The sequence below is a fragment of the Scophthalmus maximus genome, chromosome 11, assembly GCF_022379125.1.
Source record: "Scophthalmus maximus strain ysfricsl-2021 chromosome 11, ASM2237912v1, whole genome shotgun sequence".
Taxonomy (NCBI): Eukaryota; Metazoa; Chordata; class Actinopteri; order Pleuronectiformes; family Scophthalmidae; genus Scophthalmus; species Scophthalmus maximus.
In genome coordinates, this window is record NC_061525.1 from 15671122 (window position 1) to 15690417 (window position 19296).

The 19296-nt window shown below is 40.5% G+C and overlaps 1 protein-coding gene across 2 annotated transcripts in view; it reads left to right on the forward strand.

Moving 5' to 3' along the window:
• The window catches only part of zgc:172282 (leucine-rich repeat and fibronectin type III domain-containing protein 1-like protein), a 76868-nt gene that overhangs the window by 25365 nt on the left and 32207 nt on the right, over window positions 1–19296 (forward strand). The window lies entirely within an intron of this gene.

Sequence of the window (19296 nt, forward strand, 5' to 3'; positions counted from 1 at the left end):
GCAGAATGCATGGGAGGCCTGGGCCAAATGTGACGAGTGTAGCTGTTAAACAAGTTTTAATGCTTGTCTGTCAGTTTGCTTCATTGCTGCATCGCTGCGCCGACTTTTTTTGCTGTGTGGTTTCACTGCTGGTCAATACACTTCGGCTTTATAATTTAGATACTTTTTTTTGTTTTGCGGTATTTTGGTTGACTAGAATTTAACTAGGTTATTATTTTGTCCGATTTTGACTCTGACTGGCACTCCTCTGAAGATGGGTGACGTTTAGTGTTCAAAGTTGTATATAGAATGAGGGAACATCTACTTTAGCAGCTTCCTGAAAGAGGCAGGTGAGTTTTCTGATTTGTCTGCACAACATCCTACTGCACGAACACAAACTGTCACCTTAAGTCTAAGTAAAGTGTGAATGAACGCCCATAGAATTTCAATGGATAGAAAGAGCAGTTCAAGGTATTATGGTAATTCTTTTTGATAGTTCTGTGATTGCAGCCGTAGAATTCAAATGCTATCATTAAAACGAGCCTCATCCGGTGTGCAGAATTGGAATAGGTAGAAAGGTCACCTTAAGGTGGAAGCATGTTAATCGTAAAACTTTGCCAGTGTCGTCCTTATGGAACTGTGCACGAGGAATCAAAGATGTTGACACAAGTAGTGCTTTTGACAAATATTGAAAAATCAGTTTTCTTGTGTCATTATAATGTTCATTCCCAAAGAATGTAACAACAGACTATAGCAGTCATTTGACTGGGAAAGGCCCGTTATTCAAGTTATGAGTATCATTGAAGTATACATGAACATGTGCAAAAAAGCTAAATCATTTGCTTCAGTACGATTCTTAGCATCTGCATACTTGTTCCATTATGTGATAGTTAAATTAAAATACAACGAATGCATATTATAATTATTTACTCAACAGTAACCAGAAGTTCCCCTTCTTGTTACACTACGGTAAATCTTTATCCCCTCCAATATTACAAATTATGATTGGGTGTGAAAGCAAGTTTTTATTGATTAATATTTGATGCCATGAGTTTGTGCACTATGGACACATTTTGTTTGAAGCTAGGCTGTTCAAGTTTCATTTGGCAAAAATGTCTCTGACCTGTATGGTGTGTTGGTGGCTAGGTTTCGTTTCGATACAGGATGTTGATGTGCATGTCAGTGTGACAGATTTTTCTCTGTACAATATTGCTTCTTGTTTTGACTGTCTCAGATAATGTAACAGGAGAGACATGGTTAAACTGCCACATTGCACTTATATGTATTCAGTTTAAGTTCTCTGTGAAATCGTTTTGCTCTTGGGGAATCATCCACTTTCCTCTCTATTTAAAAAATCCAAAGCTCTGCCAGCACCATTGCCGAAGTATCTCTTAAAACCTGGGAAAATCCTGTTTATTTTCAGACTTCTAAAGGGTTTTCATTTGTTGTGCAGTTGTCATGGCAACAGGTGGGGAAGAATTCGCCTAGATCCTAGGATGAGTGACAAGTAGCTTTAACACTATCGCAGATGAGTACTGTGGACTATTCATTTATTCCACCCTTTCAGAGGTGCAAATGAAAGAGCCAAATATATCGGTGAGTGTTTGTCTGTCTCTTTATTTCTATTACAGGAGTAAAACAAAAATGTATTCACTGACACTAAATTTGTGCATAGCTAGTTTAGCTCCACTTGGCCTTGTTTAATTTTGATCATCAATTGAAGTTGTCTCATGGGGGGGACAAAATCCTTCTGGAGAAGAAAATTATAGAAAATGATAGAACATGATGAATATATCCAACTGACAGTAGGATCTGACGGTTCCTCTTAAATTGTGCAGATTCAACACATGGAAATGGGGGTCTCCATTGAAAAACGATTCTGATGTTATTTCTAAGCAAGAGAGAACACATGTTTATTTAGACAGTGGGAGACGAGCAGCTTCTTACAATTCCAAGCATGGTAACTGTTCTGCCTTGCAGCCGCCCACCTGCACCTGCCTGTTCAAGGTTAGGGGGCAGTTAGCAGGCACAATGGCAAGTACGTATACTCCTTACTGGGTAAGTGTCGAGGTGTAAGTGTGTGTGCGTGTGTGTGACTGTGATATTAAAATACATTAAAAAAAGATAATGTAACCTAATCAACTAGGACCGAAATCCTTGTGATAAGGGTTTCAGATAAAAAATAATAACATAAGTTACAAGATTATGATAGAAGTAGGACTATTTCAGTACAGCCGGAGACAAACCAAAAATTATAATAATAAAATTGGAGAAGCCTTCAAGATAAGACACACTGTAATGCGGTACAGCGCAATGTTGAATGAGATAAATCTACACAGACATGTTTCTTCTCAACTGGATGCCTTCCCGTGAAGCGTCCCCTTTATCTCTTTACACCTCCCATGTCCCGCTTTGATTATTTCATTTTCCCCCACTTTCTTGTATCTTGAACCCCCATCTTGTGTGGCTTTTCAAAGATGTGTCATTGCATTTTAATGCATGTGTTTCAGGAAAGAGACGGTGCTATTTGCTCGACATGTGCTGACACATTTATTGAAGGAATGTAATAAGTACTGGATTGGAAGGGGTTTTCTTTTCTTTCTTTTTTTTTGGGGGGGGGGGGGGGTGTAATATTTCCCTATAGCAACTTCACATTGTGAAAAGAGTACCTGTCAAACTGGGAGCCCAGAGTAACTGACACATGAGAGAGGCAGATATATTGAACTACTTCTGGTGGTATTTGCATCTTGTTGTTTAACAATGTGTCTTTATGTATGCTATGTAAGCGTGTTGATTTGTTTGGGCTTCTGGTTGATCTTTTCGGACAAGCACCAATTTTGTATGAAACATACTGATCCATGGCATGTCAGAGGTTAAGCAGGATCAATAGCTTAGATTCCGCAGGCCTTACCAGGGATTGCACATCATCCAGCCAAACACAGTGGCATTAGCTCGACTCGCACCCCGGTAGCTTAACAGGATGAAGCTAATTCTGAGCTATATTTGCCTAAAACTGCACTTCTCCTTTCAGTATGATTTATAAGTTCCTGTCGAAGAAGATCTGAGGGGATGTATCACTCCGTGTTCACATTTTTCCTCACCCACTGTGCGTATGAACTGACTCAATCTTTGTCACCAGTCTTGCTACCGCCACAAGTAACTCATGTAACCATGACAATGCTTAGTAAAGACCAAAGATGGCACCTTGTGCTGTAAATACAGTGTCACCACAGCATGTGACATATCGTCAAAATGCAAACCTGACTATCTGAGGGATGTGGTCAGCTCAACATGTTGCACTGTAAGCAGAATCTGACTTGGCCATGTTGAGATCTGCCAACCAAAAGAGATCCTGTTTGAGGATTCAAAGCGCAGTTGCCATCTGTGGTTTATCTATTCGGTGAACATATAGTACATATCACTTTTTTGTAACCAATATGTGTCGCATACAGAGCTGTAGTACACTGAACTGCAAAAATAATTTTGACATGTGGCATTATGTCAGAATTCAATGCGAAGCATCACCACACACACATATATTTTCAATATGCAGCTTTGATTATTTTCTCAATTCACACCGCTTTGTCTGTCTGCTTGAGGTTTGACTGTTATGTGTGAGATAAGATTTTCGAGTTCTGCGTATGTGTCTTTGCTTGTGTCTATTTTCCTCACATTTTCCTCACCACGCAAGGGCAGGAAGAGGTCGGCGTGAACCTTTATCCACATGTACACACACACCCACAAAAACACACCGACCCACAAAAACACACCGGCCCATCCCCGTGTTCAAATCCTCCCTTTGTCGCTCTACCGTTTTCTGCATTGTCCATGATCAGTAGTTCTTTGATTAATAGACTCACAGACACATCAATTCTGCACAAACCAGCAGACTCAGGAAACAGTGACTGGAAACATGCATTAATAACCGTTAGATCTACTTTCTTTCCTGTTAAGCAAGTCCTTACTTAGATAGTGTGCACATCATGTGACATTAGCTAATGTAAATGCACTCTCTTAAGCCTATCATTACATGGAACATGACAAGCTTTGACACTCAAGTCTTACAATTTGTTAGTAGCAATCATCAGACCTCCCGTGGTTCTGACCGTCAGAGCTATTTTTTTCCACATAGTCGGGGGAAACAGGGTACAATGAAAAATATCGTCTATTTTTAATTTACTGCAATGCCCTCCAACATTTTTCCCCAAAGAATATAACGGACGTTGTACCTTCAGTATGGAATTTCTAAAACCCATTAGAGTACGTGATGTGATATTAATAGTGAAATGTCAAGCATCATTAAACTGAAATATGAATGAACTCAAGTCAGAGCACAAGTAATGTTTATGTGCCTGTGTGTGTGTGTGTGTGTGTGGGTGTGGGTGTGGGTTGTAAAAGGGAGTTGGGGGCTAATAGCTTTGGAGCAGGTGGTGGGAGCATCTGGGACAAAGCTGGGTGGGCTAAGGTGTGCCTGCACTGAGACTGTGTGTAGTGTGGGATGGGGGGGGGGAGAGAGAGAGAGAGAGAGAGTGTTTGTGTGCAGGTGGCTGTATGTGGCTTACTTTTTTTTTTCTTCTTTTACATGAACAGTATATAAAACACAAAACAAGATTGTTCAAGTGTAATGTGCATCTGTTCAGTTTTTTACCATGTTTAATATGCATATGTAATGGGGCTTCAGTTCACAGCTTTGAAAGAAATATTTTATTTTATTGAAAAGAGAAAGAAAGATACATACCCACATACAGAGCCTAAGTTCTTTACGTAAGTGCGACTTCATCATATGTCAGTTTTTTGAGTGACTTTTACCTCAAATTTAGCCTTGTCGGCGACTGACAGTTTTGAGCTGTTTCCTGGTGATCCTTAAGACGTGACATGCGTGATATGCAAACGGGAATGGGCACCAAAGATCTGATCAAAAATTATACAGTAATTGCATTTGTAAAGTATTTTAACGTAAAACAAAATCAGCTATATACTGTTAGAAAAACGGTAGAGGCGAGAACTTCTGTCCTTCTCATTGTAGAAAATGTCAAGTGGTTCCCGTTGTAGTACTTCTGACTCAAGGTACCCTATTTTTACCTGCTAACATTTTTAGACTCCTTTTGTCGGTGAAAAAAAAAGTGTATCTAGAGTTGAGGGATATTGCAATGAAAATAAATAAGCCGCTATTTCACCTGACAATGTGCCCTCACGATCAAAAGAAGCTTCACTGGACAAAACTGCTCTCAGCAAGTAATCACTCTATTGATATCAAAAGGGCCAATTTTTGTAACGTACTGTTTTATTACTTTATTGTCCTAGTCAATTGGGCATTGGGGCCAATTTCCTTATCATCAAGTTCAGAGGCACAATTTGTTAATTTAAAATTAGATCAGCTCAGGCTGTGTTGACAACAGAAAATAATCATAGTTTCTTCTTAGAGTCTCTTGTAAATTGAATGATATGGATAATGAGTCAGTCTTCACTAGCCCTGTTGCACGCTCAATTAAAATTTAACGAGTTTGCCGTGGAAAAACAAATTTGACCTTGGAATTTGAAATCAGATATTTTATGGCTGTAAAAACAGAAGGGACGATAAACCATCAGTTTTTGCAGCAGCTTACTTTAATATCATTTACCCTGGACGCTTAAATGCACTAAGCCTCTCATCGCTCAGGAACTCGCAATACGAAGTTCTGCTTTTAAGTAATTGTAGCCGCTTTTCAGTGGGTTTGATATTTCACATTTTATAGCGAAATTGGTGATTTTTTTTTTACACATAATGCCGTGTGTAGGTCAGACACGTAGTCCTTAAATGATCCACTATACTGTTACAACTAAATTTACTTCTCGTACACTTCATTTCAAATATTATAACTGCCACTGCACTGTTATGGTCATGACCAACCTTTAAATGCACACGCTATATGTAATATTCTTAATGCCCTATGCATGTGTACCACACCAAAGACAAGTCATTCAGGCTCATACAGAATCACCAAACTAATGTCAGCCCAATCATAACACGAAACACACACACACACACACACACACACACACACACACACACACACATCCATGCATGGCCGTGCGAGCATCTCCACATCCTCTAGTGCCGATGAGCAGGCAGTTTGCTATTGGACGTTGCCATTTAATTGAATGATTCAGCGCATACGTACTAATGAGCATCAAGAGCCTAATGGCTAATGACTGTCCCCACTCTCATACATGCAGCCCCTCGCCCTTCCTTCTCCGGAACCAGCTGTATATGTGCCAATTAAATGTGGAACTAATGAGTCAGATCAGAGAGGTTAAGTTCAAAGACACCGAAGACGTTGTCTCTTTAGTCATCATTCTCCTGACTCTCATTCACGTCTGCGGTCTATTTCTCATCCTCCCTTTTATAAATGTATTTTTTTCTTTTTCCTTTTTCACTCCTTTTCCTTATTTTGATAGCTTTTCCTTACCTACCTTGACTCCCTGCTCTCTCTTTTTTTTATATCCCTTTGCTTTCCTGTTCTTTCTTTACTTATCATTCCGTGTCTTCTTTACTGGCAGTAAAGACTTTTTTTTCTCCCCTCTCATCTTTCCTTTCCTCTCCTCTATTGGTCTTCGATATTTGCGGTGCTCAGCAGAACGCCGTAGGCTGTCCGACCCATAATCCCCTTGTTTGGCGTCTTGTTGCCGTTTTCATCATCGTTCCAAATCAATGTTTAATTATCCCATGACACGCCCCAAACCTACTACCCCCAACCCCCACCCCACGTTCCCTGCTCTTCCCCTCATCATCCGTCCACTATCCCCTTCCCTCTCCAGCCCCCCGCCCAGCCTTCAGATCTTCTTGGCTGGAGGGAAGAGTAATTAAAAAGACACATGACACACAGTGAGGGATAGATAGAGTGAAGGCATGGGAGGGGGAGACAAAGTAGTAAATAAGAGGACATGAGGGCAAAAGATAGAGGGGAGAGGATGAGAAGAAAGAGTCAGTGGGATATAGGAGGAGACTGTGGGGCAGGAGGGGAAGTGGAGAGGATGAAGGGAATGGAGAAGAGGGGATTTGGATGGTAAGTACGGATAAGAGAGCTGCTGGATGGATTGCATCCCACAACACTCAATGAAATACGACCAAACTAACTCATTATTAATGACTGAGCTTCTATCATGTGCTTGACAAGCTCAATATTCAAGCCTGGTTTATCCATGTTTCAAGCTGCCTAGCAATAGAAATTATTAACACAGGTTGATGCTTTAACTCTTGCATAAAACGGTCACCCGTGTGTTCTTAGTGCTCTGATGGAGAGGTGAGGCGAGGGGTGTGCATGAGTAAAGTGAGCAGAATGAAGTTGACATTTAAAGTTGTTGAGCGACTAAGGGCACACTGTTTTTGTGAGCAAGAAAAACCACTCGATAGAATATTTCATTTACAGCTCCCCACTTTTTCACTTGTGTTAACTCCTACAGCCCAAACATGCACCTGCGGTTCAGCTAAATCAGAAATGCTAAATTGCTTAATTTGCTCTGATGTGGACGAGGGTGTTTCTGTTCTTTATGTCTCATACTTTGCTGACCATGGCACCAGGAGACCTGTTTTGGAAAGGGAAAGAAAAGATGAAATTGAATGAATGATTGAAAAAGAGAAAATACAATGAATAGGGAGGAGATGTGCGTCTGCAGACAGTAAAAGTAATTTAAGAAAACAATGAGCTTGTCGAGTATTTTAACTGCAGTATGCCACTTGGATTGGAAAAGAAAAACAGCCTATGAGCATCAAAGAGAGGATCATTAGTAAACCAGACAAGTCTAACTAATTCCTATCAGTAAGACACAATCCAATATATCGAATGTATTCCAGTCCAATTTAGTTCAGCAGTAAGCCAGGATGAGATTAACAAAGTATTAAGCTTTTGTCCTTGTCCTATTTGTAAATGCTTTGCAATTGACTTGGGGTAAAGCTTGTACATACAGAATGTATACAAACTGAAAAAATGTGTTTTATCATAGAGACACTTTTGTCCTCTTCTCTCTTGGGGTGTTATATTATTGACATTACGTTCCGCTCTCCAATTTGATGGAAGTCTTATCCTGTTATACTTCATCCACTCGGGCGTTGGCGGGGGTTAAATTAGTGGTTAGGATTACGAGCAGGATCCAGGGAATTAGTGGTAGTGTCGTCAATAAGGTAATAAAAAATGAGTTTAAAAAATGTATTTTCCTGTGCTGTTGTTTATTGTTCAAGGAACTAAATGGAATAAAATAAAAACAACAACAAGACAAAAAAAGCACAAAAAACATGCAGTACTGCACATTAGTGTGAACTACAAGAACACAAAAAATAAAAGGTAATAGTCCCAAACCACAAGCTCCAACCTAAAGATCAACACTGAACATTTAAAATCCCATTTTAAAGTAGTTTCTTAAAAAAAAATCTTGTATATTTCCAGTCACTACCTCACCATGTATGAAATCATTCCAATCTCTTCTGTGTAATAATTTTTTTTTTCTTTTCTCTCAGTTACTGAATGAAAACAGCGCTCAACAAGCATTTGTGAAAACGAGCATGGGATGTATGAGCCAATATATAGAACCACGTCTGTTTGCAGGTCATACGAAACATGACTACAACATGATTATTGACGAGACGCTCGGTGGAAGCATCGGATATCATGGAATGATCCATTCTTTTCCTGTTTGTATATAGACTTGAAATGCAAAACTGCTATTGTCCAGCCCCACCAGTCTTTACTTTTCTTCTCTCTCCTTGTCATTCACTGATCACTGCATTATTCATATACCCTCCTTGTATTACCCCTGTTTTTCCTGTGTCTTCTTTTGTTTCCGTATGTAATCCTAAGCATTGTCTTATACTTAGTCTAGAAATAAAATACACACATGCCTCCGGACATACATATACATTGATCTAGTAGTTATCTTGTACTGGGTCGTACATTCTATATTGTTCCAACTCAGCATCTTGTTCTATCGATCTGCAGTATTGGCTGTTGCAATGAGCCTTCCCTCCTTAAATTGTCTGTCTTTCTCCCTCTGTCTGTTTCTCTCTCATTTGGTCTTCGTCCATGTCTGTCTATCCCGTTTTTAATCCATTTGACCCCATTGAGTTCCCATAGTTGTACGGCCGGACCCATCAGAGGATACGCTGCATTATATGTGTATACTGAAGTGTTTGATTTTGATAATTGTTATTCATTTACCTTGCAGCTTTAGAGCACAATAGAATGAGCTGTGGGCAATATCTGACCCAGAGACACTGGGAGCTTATTTGGGAGCTCACTGGGGACAAATACGTTCATTAAATACTTTATTTCCGCTTTGATCTGAATGATTGCCATGTATTCTAAAGTGGTGAGTATGGATTTAAAAATAAAGATGTGACTTCCCATGAAGTGAGGAGTAAGTATTTAAGGAAAAATAGGCTTCATCGGGAAATACATTTTATATTTGATGGCATTCTCTCTTAAATTTGACAATTGACAGTTTGTCAATTAACAAACAGGCAAAAAACAAACAAACAAGAAAGGATATAAAAGAGTTAAAAGTTGACAAAACACAGCAGACATAGCTGTACTAAGACATACTGTATCTTGGGCCGTGTTCAGACCAGGTGTAGACATCTGTCTCAGGTGATCCGATCACTGTGGACAACTCTAAGTAGAGTTGTGAACGCACCCAAGACACATATGAGATCCCATCACTCGGACCGCATTCGGGGACTGGTCTGTGGGCGCATTTGCCCACATTCTTTTTAGGAGTGTGAACACAAATGCGTCGTGGGCCACATTTAGGGACTGCCACTCAGGACGCATCTGAAAACTCACTGTCACTGACGTACTCAGGGCAGATGGCCCGAGACAGATGTTATCACCATGTCAGAACCGCTGTACTACAGTATGTGCAGTCCAGCTACACGGGACCTTGACGAGAGGCAATGCAATTGGATTATTTTAAACACAAACTAAATAACTGTTTGCTCAGTTTTTTTTGATTTTTAGCTCATATGTCAGCATGTTAAAGTTAATGTACATGGTATTCGTTTGCAACCAAGTTTCTCGGACCAAAAACTTCTTCTTCGTGGGAGGTTTCACAGGGAGAAACTCACATGCACCACCATGAACACAAACCCACACCAACAAACAGATTGAAGAACAGAGAAGCGTAGAACACTCCACACACACACAGAGGGAGTGTGTTTTCTGCTTATTACTCCATTATGTCATTAAATGGAAAATAGCTGTTAGATGCTATGCCAAGGAGTATTCAGTACCTTTAAAGTATAATCAAAACAACTGCACCAAGCAAATTTGTTGTGGCACTTCATGTTTAATTATCAACGCTTTCCGACTAAACATTTATTCTGACCTTCACAGACACCCGTCTTATGTTCAACGTTGACTTTAATGTTCTTTGCATGAAACCCATTCATCAAAACATCTGAGCAACTCACACCTTACCTGGCAGACACAAAGATCTGAACTGATCTTCAACTCAGTGACGCTCTTCAGACAGTCGTGTTTAACTTTTCCATTCCTGCAATGCTGATAATGAACAATATTTATGATCTTGCTGCTAATGTCAATTGCCCTGTCTGACATCCAGACACTATGTTTGTTTGCTCAATTCCCACAAACATCACCTCACTTTGACCCAAATGACAGCATTACTGACAAATATAGCTTTCAGTGTAGTTTTCTTTGATCCTCGTCTTCAAAAACTATTTTCTTTTTTTGGTGGTTTTTCCTTTTAAGCATTTAGCTAATGCTCTTATCCGGAGTCACTTACGATAACTTCAAAGTGCATAGATTCATTTTCGTTTCAGTTTTTGTTCATTCATTTCCCTACGAAGGGGAGAGAGAGGAAGGGTACGAGGAGCGAGAGGCAACATGGGAGGAGACACAGGTCACAGTTGAGGACACATGAAAGAGAAGAGAGAGGAGGTGGGTAGGACGAGGCAAGGAGACGAGAATGACCCGGGGAAAACAAGGTTGGATGAGTGTGGAAGGGCAAGGAGCAAGATGAAAAGAGGAGCAGAGAGGATGGGGAGCTAAGGGGCTACACCGGGTGAAAGGAGAACGAAACATAAAAGAAATATTTAATAAATGTGGGGCGGGGGGGGGGAATGGTGCCTCATTAGGAGTAACCCTGGCTGAGCTCCAAGCAGACGACCTGATGTCAGGCGTCCCGCTCAACGCAGGTAAACCCAGCTGAGTCTCCTCGCTCCTGAACACACAACCTCCATTTCTTACTGATTCAGACGTGAGAGAGGAAGGGGGAACTGACGAGCTGATGAGTGTGCCTTGAAGCTCTGCCCATGGACACGCACTCATTCATATACCCACACACAGTCATATTGGAATTCAGAGGACACGTGCCTGGACAGAGCGCTGCCAGTGAGAAACAATCGCAGGTGCCTGAGTTTTCACTCCCCCTCCTCGGCACTGTAGGATTTAAATGCATCTCAGTGGTTTCTGACATGCCACAGTGTATTGCTGTCTTGTCTTTCTCCAGGATGGATATGTGGTGATATATGACTTTGAGTGTTCGACGAACAAGTCTGAATATTTGTAAAGAAAGGGGCTATGATGCACGTCTTGGCGACCGGAGCTATCAGAGCCGGCGTTTGCTGGGTTTGGAAGATTGCCCAGACGATGGGCTGTCTGGAGCTACGACAACTTATTTGTGCCGGAAAAGTGTTATGTTATCTTTGTTTTCTTTGGACATAACAGATCAGCATTTCTTCTGGAGTCAGAATAAATGAGTTGAGGGGTTGATGTTTTTTTTTTTTTTTTTTTTTTTGACGAAGTACAGTTTTTGTTTCCTTATCAATCTGTCTGTTTGGAATATGTATGGCGACGAATGAGCGGGAAAAATATAGAGGTGGAATATCAAATTTTATGGTAGCAATAGAACTTTCAAACACTTTTTTTTCTTCACTCTTTCCAATAACTTGATTTGATGAAGTGTCTTCTTTATTAAATTACCAAACCACATTTTAATCCTGTTGGGGAAATACAACTTTCTACCCTCTATGAAAATAAATCCAATATAAAGTTTACTGAGCGATTGTATAATGTTCCAAGATGTTGTCAGCTTCATTAGAAAACTATATCGTTGTGTTTGGCAGCTATTCATTAGTACGGGTCATTATTTGTAGCCCCTGAGTGAGAAGGACGATCTCTAGCTGCTCTCGAGAGGTGTTTGTGTTCAAAGGTCGGACAAACCTTCCCGTTGGAGGCGAGTTGATTTTGATCGTGTTGTGTCAGAGCTAAGCGTTTTATGTCTCTCAGGTGTCCGGAGCTAACGACCTCACGCAGGTACTGAGCAATCACCGTTGACTGTCGAGAACGGCAAACTGTCCATTCTAATAGTCCGACAACTCAGTAGCGACCTCGTTTAATTGGCCAATTTGAGTTTGGTATACACTTGTGTGCTTTACATGTACGTGCGTGTGCTTGTGTGTGAGTATGAACGCTTACCTGCTCATGGGTGGATTCCATCATGTATTGTTGTGGCTAGAAATAATTGTTCCTCTCTCCCTGTCCATCATGCCCCAGTCCTGTCTCTCCGTCTGTGTCTCTTTGTTCATTTTCCTTCTTGTTTTCCCTTTTTTTCTACCTCTTCGCCTTTGCTCATCAGGTAGCTGCGGTAATGACCAGCTATTAAATAATCACCATACACACACTCACACAGTTACACGAGCGAGACCTCAAATCACACACGGCTGTCATGGATGCACAGGGGAAAGGAGTGAATGCCTTTTATGAAGTTCATAATCAAGGCGATGGAGAGAGAGCAACAACAGAGGAGAGGTGACTAGAGTGCGCTAGATGGAGAGAGCCATTAAAGTCCGGAACGTTACCTCTGCCTGTGCTCATAATTTCTGTGAATGTGTGCGTTCGTGCGTGTGTGTAGGACCATGAGAGTACACCACACAGAGTGAGGACATTTTGTGAAAGTGTGTACATTTCGGCTACATGCATGAATCAGGGCAAGAGTGTATTATCCTTAAAAACTCAAATTGCGAAACCTAATTTGAGTTTGAGTGTTTTGTTCCATGGAAACCTTTTTTTTGGACACAGTAACAGGGAAGCCGCTGCTGCAAAGTCACTGTGTCCCGATGCTCCAGCGACTTCACAAACATGTCGGTGTGCAATTGCAGGCCACAACTATGACATACTGCTGGAACATTGTGGCTTTAGGTTTTGCGGACTAAGCTTGGGGGAGAACATTTAGTTCTATAGTTTATCACTACTCACGGTTTGCGCTATTTAATTGGAGTGCGTATTGTATTTTGAGTGGGTCTTGTGTCAGGGACCTTACTCGGCATTTAAAGGGAAAAGTGCATTCAATTACATTGTTACAAAAATACTGAAGAGTTATGCTGTCTTCATTTAGCACCAGCACTACATTGACATGGTTGAATTTAGCAGGCCCGGATCTTCTGCTTGACAGTATTGAACTGGAGACATGTTTTTTCCTGAGCCCCTAAAACCTCCAGCGTGTTTCAAGTACAACTTGTCATTGAACTCAAAGTCTATCCCAGCCCTTACAAGACTCTTAAGCCATTTACAAGCATCAGCCGCAGCCCCACTCTCTCCCCCTATGGCCCACTTAGATGGATGTAAAATTAGGCTTTAATCTGCCAGCTGAACTAAATACATGCTCCCCAGTGTCAACACTGCTCATTCTATAATATTTCGTCTTCATCTCGCTCACTTTCTCTTCTACATTTGTTCCTTCATTTTTTCATTCTGAAGATCAAATGCTAACTTATTTTCTTTTCCTCTTTTAGTCTCTTCCATTCTGTATTTCATCCGTGATGGATGTACTAAATCTAGCCCACGTCCCCAACTGCCACCACAGCACTTAAGATGAATTAAATCTCCTTGCTCTGTCTCCCGGCCTTCGTATATGTTCCTATGTCTGTTGCCCCTTTCTCTCTCTCTCTCTCCCCCTGGTTGACGGCCCGTGAGCAGTCTGTGGATCGATAGTTTTGATAAATGGGAGGAAATCTCACAGTGCCTTTTGAAAACCGAACCTATTAAGGCTGGTTTAGGCGCTAACTGGTAAGTGCCCGCGTCTGTCTTTGTGTGCATGTGTCAAAATGGCAGACCAGCTCTCAGAGAGATACAGTTCTTGTTCCCAGTGGATACCAATACCCCAGTGGTACTAAGGGGGGTGTTTGATTACTCTTTATTCAGATAATGGAAAGATTACTGTTATTATCGTGGTTTATTGGCATACTTGTGCACATTTACTTGTTGCACATTTGTAGTATGCAATTACTTCCACCCCACCAGGTAAAATCACCAAATGATATGAGATGAGTGATGTGGTCCTAGCAATTACTTACCAAAATGCCAGCGACTTTCCACAGTCTACCTTATTCATATGCAACTCCCATTTTGTTGTTCAATCTTTCGCATGGCAAGGTCACAACAATAGCAACCTGCTGCAGCCGCTGCCTCAATTTTAGTTCCAATCATGGCATTTTCTGTGGTTGCAATATATATTTTACATCGAATAGTATTATGTCTGTGTTTTATCTGGATGAACGTTATGTCCTTATGGAGGGAATTTTTCATATTGTTTTCAATGCAATAAGAACAGCAGACTGCTCCATTTCATTTGTATGTAAACCCATAGCAGGTTTGCTTGGAAAAAGACAGTCATAATTACATGGTAACACAGATGGGAGACACTGCTCTCTTCAAGATCCGACATAGAATGAGAAAGGACCATTCAAAACAAATATTAGTGAGTTTTTCTGGCCAAGTAGTTGTATTAGTTGGATCCAAATTAAATGCATAACATACCCAGAGTTATAGAAACAGGCTTTTGGCCAAAAAGACAAGCATGTAAACTCTGTGAAGCTAAAGCTGCATGGAAACTGGGTCAGAATATCCACTGTCATACTCTCGCAACACCTGTTACACAAGTATATTCATACCTGGCTGCACATTGTTTTGGTTGAATTTATTCCACAAACTAAAAAATTATAATAACATACATATACCCAGTCCATCATTGGGTCAATGTTACACAAATGTAAGGGATTCACTGGAGAGACAAAAGGGTCGGGGAAAACTTCTCATCTCATCTACACATAATCTAGAAAGTGTTTGGAGAAAACACAGATATGGGTTAAAAAAGATGAAATGGAACTTCATATCACGAGTCAACTGCTTAAAATGAGGGGTCCCATTTATATACTACAGAGTGTGGTATTTGCACACATCAAAATAATGTATGTGTATTAAAGTTATTGATTCATTTTATTGAAGATACATTTGCATATCAAATACGCAAGAAGATTTGTTTCTCTCTCTCTCTTTTACTCCAGTCAACATTACAGTGATTTACTGCAAACAAAAAGCCTCTTGTGACTCTAGTCAGGTCCATTGTCCCATTTAGCTGTAATTGTTTGTCCTGCTGAACATTAGGTTTAATAAACTCAGTCATAATCTCCTCTCTCTGTTTGTCTGTTGTACACGCTGAACTGAATAACAGATGAGAAAAGAGTACAGTTTCTGTTCATAATTGTGTTTCTAAAATTCACTGTAAATAACTAATAATGCTTTTTTAAGACACACATTACAGATGGGGTCAGTGCACTACTTTACAATAATAATAACACCAACAATCAAGTGCAACATCCAACCCAAATTCAAAAAATGTGCTGCTTCATTCATTAAATTTATATAATGTGTTGGGGGTTTTTCTCCTAAAAAAATTGGGTTTGAGAAAATGGGGTTTTCCCTAAATTTCAGCATGAAACTATAACATTCTAATCCCTTGCAATAGATATTAATTGAATGGAGAGAAAACCCGTCTAACTACGCCCTTTCACAAAGTGTTGCATTATTGGATATTTGTAGCCGTATATTGATGTTATGCTAAAAAGTGTTTTAGAGTCAGTATGTAGTGAATCTCTCAGAGTTGATCAGTCTGTTTAAATATGTCTCATAGCCAAGAACAGATAATTTGCTAAGGAATACTCAAGTGTGAATAATGTTTCCTGTCAGAGAAATTGATTATGCGAAGGGAATGGCAGTGAGAGGGGAATCGACGCTGAGTGACACTGGGACAGTGAGCCTGATGTCCACTTGAAGAAAAATGTCATTAGGCAGCCAAACGCTTTTGCAATGTCAGATGGTCATGGGTGGACGAGAAATAGGAAGAGATGAGTCTTGTTTCGTGATGTGCAAATACAATATATCTAGAACATGTACTCAAGGACATATGGTGCTCACTCTGAGATGTTGTAAATGAGTCCCATGAAAAAAAAATTCTAACTTCAGTGAGCATATTTTTTTTTTCACTTTTCTTTGTGAACTGTGAAGAACAGCGTCTTGCGTTGTGTCCATATACATATTGTGAAGAAAATGTGGATTTTTACAATCCACACTGCCCCCGACCAAAGCAAACCCCAGCAACCTAGGGAACACCCACCACATACAGTACACTGCATACTGTATATTTCCAGCCCCATTAATCATATTGATTTCTGTCCTCCTATGGTGAATGTCTCTGGATTCTATACCTGCCTCTGGGTTATGAAGCATGAATTCTCCATGAATCCTTTAAAACCCACAAAAACATCCCTGCCAGTGACTATAAGGCTATAATCAAGACAAACAGCTGCTTTTTGAACTATGGTGCGTGTGTGCGCGTGTGTGCATGCGTGCATGTGTGGCAACAGTTGACGGACAGATACTGTTTCGACTTTGTGTATTTGTGTGGGTCCAAATCGCTAGGAGAGCTAACTGACCTCTGGGTTGATGGAGAGAAAGAGTTCATCCTCAAGATAAATGCACACAGACACTTGATGTAACACACACACACACAAACACACACACACACACACACAGTTTGGTTGAATAATGGCCCAGTGAGTGTGGTGCCTATGGGGAAGGCTGTCAGTTTAATTGAATCCAGTATCCTCGATTCTCCCTGCCTGCTAATTGATTCTGTAAGGCTCTTCTGCTTGACAAAGAGACTGACATTTTCCCCTGCATGGTTGTGACTGTCGCAGTGTGATTGACTGTGTGTGTGTGTGTGTGTGTGTGTGTTTGTACTTAGAGCTACAGGAATCTGTGTGTTTCTATCGGGGTGCTTTAAGCTCATTATTAATGTAGGACAGGGCAGTCCCGTTGGCCGCGCGTGTGGGTATACCCATAGGTGTTCAGACTTAGATGAGTATTACCAATATACAGCATAGTAAACAATGACCACTTGCTGTACCCTGGGCTGCTAGTTTTATAATAGTGCATATTTTTTGTTAAATCCCCCTTTTATTTATTCGTAAGTGAATGGACTTTTCAATCACCCAGCCTTTACAAATATATGAATATATATATAATATTGTTTGGTAGTTTAATATATGATATTCAGCTACCAAAACTGATTATCACTCACTAAACATAAGAGTACGCCACAAAATCTTACTATAATGCAAGAAATCTGTTTCTCAAAAACTGTAGATCCCATCTCCTTCGAACTTGGCAAATATTTTAGAGGAATTGTAGTAGAATTATGACAGAGGTCGTTACAGTTCAAGTCCAGCTATGATCGGTGCATTCACGGAAATACGCAGCAGTTAGGTAGCTTCTGTTGATGTGTCAACATCTAAGCATTCCACAAGCATATGACTATATGGTGTTCTATGTTCACGTTGGTTCACAAAGATAGAAAATTGACAGGTCAAAGTCTTCTGTCACACATTTCTAATTATTCATTTCGTTCTGGAAACTATGACTTTTATTCTCCATGTGTAACTTTGTCTGGTTGTCTTTCATTATGGCGAGGGGGATCATTTTACTGAGGTGTGAGCTCCCACATCATTTTTATTTCATTACACGTCAACTGTTGATGTATTGCATTCACTTCAGTCAGGACACTCCAGGCCCTCTGCTGCCTTTTCAAAGGATATGAGATTGTCAGTGGATAAAACACAAATCCATATCTTCACCGGCAAAGAGTAAACACAAGGATTTGACCAACATACAACCTAGAAATGTCAGTTTGAGAGTTGGTGCAGAAGAAGGGGGAATTTAAGAATTGCTGAATTATTTTGTTGAAAAAGAAAAGTGTTTCTCAGTGACACAGGAACAAAAAGTATGGATTTCATCTGTCCTGACATGTCTCAGAGTTTTCGAGACATTATTTTTTAAAACAAACAAGCTCTCTTCAAACAAAGGCCAGGGTTATTTCTCACTGGGTCAAGCCAATGTGCCCCCTGATACAACAAAGATACAGCAAAGTCAGAATCCCTTCTGAACGGGAAATAAAAAAATTAAAATCCTTCAAACCGCGCCTTGTGCAACTCATTGGTGTGGCTCAAATTCGGCAGCTTGCCATGACTGAATGAATGCAACTGATAGCGTTTTATAGCAACATTGACGAACAAACCGTATTTAATGGGGATCGTGGCCGACACCCATTTCACTTAATTAGGTCAATATTGGCTTCATAGCCTTTTGAAGAACCTCTGCTATTGTTTGACCTTTGCTTTTTATAGTCATCGTTGTGCGGATGGTGCTATTTCAGGACACTGGCTTGGCAATGTTCACTGACGTATGGAACAACAAAACATAAACTCAATAGAATATGCAACATAGTGGATTTAGTGTGTGGTTTGTGCTTTCTGGAACGATATGAATACAGTAAATAGCAAGATGGAAGGTCAGCGTGCTTCATGCATTGCCACTTTAAGGTTAGTAGCTGACTTCTTAAGGATGCCGAGGTAGCCACACGTCATAGCGCACATGAAAAATAACCGAGTATGATGCTGCGGCCAACTTGACAACCAGCTCACTCGTGTCATTGTCTGTCTTGTCTTCCTGTTTATTTGCTGTTGTTTTCCTCTCTCTTTCTGTCAGGCTTTCTATCTCTCTATGTTCATCTTTGAATCTGACCACCTGTCTCTTTATTTCCCTCCAGTCCGTCCCTGCATCCGCTCCCTCCATTCATCATCTGACTATGTGTCGACTGTGAATCTTGCTCTTTGACCAGTGCACACACACACGCACAGCATGGAGCAGACACAACTAATCTCAGAATAATCTCTGCTCGGATTATCTCGTCCCGTTTGCTCGGGTGATGGAATGGGGGGGATACGGAGGGAGAGAGAAAGATTAGAGTTATGGGGTCAGTAACTTCTCCAGGTCATGCGGACACATTTTATGAAACAAACAGCAGCTTTATTGGTTTTACAGGTTTTCAACTTTGATAAAGACATCCTCAAAAGGGTTTATTATACTGCATCAGACTGACACTTTTAGTTATTAGAGATAGTGCTGCCACTTCAGTGCTGCATTTACT